A 3,440-nucleotide genomic window follows, 5' to 3' on the forward strand; every position below is an offset into this window, starting at 1 on the left:
GCTTTTTTCTCCTGCCCCCTTTCCCCCTCTCCTCCCTCCGCCCCCTGCCCCCGCCCCGCTCCTTCCCGCGGGGGCCGCGCGCCCATTCGCTGCCGCCTGCCGGCCTCCCAGTTGACGGTGGATATGACTATATATGGGGACCGGAGCCGCCGAGGCGGCGGCCGGGCGAGGCCGCCCTGTTCCCAAACCTGCGCGCCAGGGAGAGGGCGTCCAGGCCTCGCTGGGGCCGAGCCGGGCCGGGGCCCTGACCTGTGCCCTGTGCCCTCCGCGCCCCCTCCTCCCGGAGCCCGTGCCCTGCCGTCGGGGTCCCGAGCCGGGCCCGCCAGAGCCCCAGGAGGCCGGGGGAGCGTGGGTCAGGTAGTGGGCACGCGTGGCCCCGGGGAGACGCCAGACCCCGGCGCTCTCAGCATCCCGCCCCGGGGGCCCCCGGAGCAGCGGCCGCGCGGGGCCCGGCCTGCGAGTTCCCCGCACCCGCGTCGGCCCCGTGCTTCCCTGGCGGCTCTCAGCTCGCCAGGTGTTATCTGGACGCTCCCTTTCTCGGAAACTCAACTGGTGCACAGAAAAGGAGAGTGGAGAGGAAGGCCCGGGGGCTGCTCCCGAGACTTGCCTGCTGGTGCGGGTCAGGGTGTCTGCGAATCTGTCTTCTGTGTGTCCTTCTTCCCAGGGGAGGGGCAGTCAAAGACTTCAGGGACACAGGACTCAGTTGGCTTAGTTGTGCGTGCGCCTGTGTGCGGTGCTATGGCCAAGGGTAGGAAGGCGTGAGTCGGTGTGTAGGTGGGTGGTTGGGAGTTTAAGCGGAAAGAACGTTGAGTTTTGACTCGGGCACCTTGGTCTTGGTTCTCCATCACCAGCAGCTGTGTGACCTTGACAAGTAGCTTCAGTGCTGCAGTTTCCTCATCTTTTCATATCCAAGGGGGGCGGGGGGAGATGATCCCTGAGATGCCTCCAGATCTAGCTTTTTGTCATTCTTCTTGCACTGATTTTAGGGTGTCAGCCTCTTTCCATGCTTAGGTGCTCAGACACCAGGTTGCCGACATGTGGGCTGAGTGTCATAGCGAAGTCCTTGTACCCACAGCCGTATCCCTGAGGAGGGACCAGATCCAGCTCTGTAGAGTGATCTCTGCTTGGAGGCAGGAGGATTTCCTCTCCATCTCCTACACCTCCCAGCTCCCAAGGGGGAAAAGCCTGTTCTTTTCAGAGCTTTGGTGGGAGAGGAGGAAAGGGGGCTGCCCCAGGGCCCTGTCCGAGACTGGCTGTGATGGAGTTGGTGAGGGTCTTGTTAACAGTCCCCACGGAGCAATTCACAACCTGTACTACATGGATACCGAATATTCCCCAGACGGTGCCTGAGCAGATTAGGCAGGCCAAACAACTTGTAAGTCCTTCAGAGAATGATCAAGTTCCTCTCCAGGATTTTATCAGGTTTCTTCCACTAGCCCAACTGCCCAGGCAGGAAAAAATACCCTGACCTAATGGTCAGAATGTTAGACCTGTGTACATAGGAGCTGTGTGGCACAAAAATGCACCAGAACCCTTAAATCACCATGTGTCAACCCAGCCACTGGAACACAGAAAAGTTCAAGGCCTCTAGGCAATATACAGATGCATGGACCATAAGGAGCTGACTCCCTACCTTGGAGCTCTGCATAGGAGGCAAGAGTCTCGGGAGTCAGACTCTAGGATCCAAACCCGGCCTGGCTACCTTCTTGCAATGTGGCCTTAGCCAGGTTACAATCTCTTTGAGCCTCAGTTTTCTCTTCTGGAAAGTAGGTATAAAAAGTTTTCCTAGGGTTGTTCCAAGGGTGAAAATGAGATAAAGAGTGAAAAGCATTTTTTTTTTTTTTTTTTTCTAGCACATAGCAAAGAGCTCAGTAGATAGTGGCTGCTTGGGTGGCAAAGGGCAAATCATTTCTCCTCTCTTGGCCTCAATGTTCTCATCTGTGAAACTAGGCAACTGAACTAGAGAAACTCCTGGAGAGATCATATATTACTAACTTTTCTCCACTGTGCCTAATATAGCAGAGGAACTTGTTAAAGTTTCCTTAAATGTCCAATGCTACAGACCGTTCATTAAACACCCCATCGGTGAGCAACTGCTACATACTAGGCAGGCACTAAGCTCTGGGATCCCAAAGTGAATCCGGCCTGTCCGTGTCCTCCGGGTGTTCAGCATGAGCAGAGGTTTTAGAATTCAGAGGAGGAAGACCTAGAAGTGACCAGGTCATGGCAGACAGAAAAAACACTTTTCTGGAAAGTGGTGATTTTTAGACTGATTTTAGAGGAAGGGTAGCAGTCAGAGAGGAGGGTATTGGAGGAGCCAAGGGAAGAAAAAGGAATGTTTGATGGTGGTTGGATAGGAGGCTTATTTGGGGGTGAACACGAGACTTGGACATGAGACTGGAAAGATAGATGGGGGAATATGGGACTTGAATTTCAGGTTCACACGTTCAGGTCTTCTCATGTGGGTTGAAGTCATCCAGTTCTGTTACCCTCTCTGCTCCTCCCACCTAGGTCCATATTCAGAGGAGGAAGATTGTGGTGTCCAAGGGTGGAAAAAGAGCTGCATAGAGCCAATTTTTTAAATCCTTTAGTGCGCCATCATTGATCCTACACTGATGGGTTAACGTAGCAGGTCCCTGGGCTCCCTCATTTCCATCTCACCACTGTTGAGAGTTTGTCCCATAAATAGCCTCATGGCCAGACCCCACCTAGCTTGATGGACCGCACCATCTATGACCTGCCACCAAGGGCTAGGACAAGCAAACATCATGACTTAACTCAAACAACAATTTCTTCCACACTGGACAGATCTTCTGGTGGCTGGAGAGGATTAAGAGGCGTGGGCTGGACAGCCATGGGCGTGGGCTGGACAGACAGTGCATACGCCTGTCCCCAGATGGTTGGCCATAACTTAAGGACAGATCCACGGGCTAACCAGGGACATAGGTTGCAGCCTGTCAGGCCAAGACGGACTGGGCCACTCAGCTTTTTTCTCACTGCAGTTTGAATGAAGGAACATGGAAAATATGAATCATTAGCTGTGGCTGCTGAAACAAAAGGGGTTTGCAGTCTTGGGCTGAAGACGCCTTGTACGAGGGTGATTAAGGGTATTTATACATATTTTGGCTTTCTCTCCAATCAGGGCCTTGGTAGGATTGCACATCCCCACTCAATTAAGTTAGTTGTGGTCACTGATTTGCTTTGGCCAAGGAAATGTGAGTGGAAGTGATGTATGGTGGACACTTTAAGAGCACATGCCTCCTCATGTTCCCTTTTCAAGATTATTGCTGCCCTGTCATTCTAGGTTCCCAAGTGGCTGTGATAAGAGGAGCTCCCCCCTCTCCCAACTAACCCTTGGTGAGCAAGTGCTCAAGTGAGACATAAACCTTTGCTATTTTAGGTCACTGAGATGGGGGCTGTTTTCACTGAAGCATAACTAG

Source organism: Prionailurus viverrinus, chromosome B3 (genome assembly GCF_022837055.1).
Source record: "Prionailurus viverrinus isolate Anna chromosome B3, UM_Priviv_1.0, whole genome shotgun sequence".
NCBI classification, from domain to species: Eukaryota; Metazoa; Chordata; class Mammalia; order Carnivora; family Felidae; genus Prionailurus; species Prionailurus viverrinus.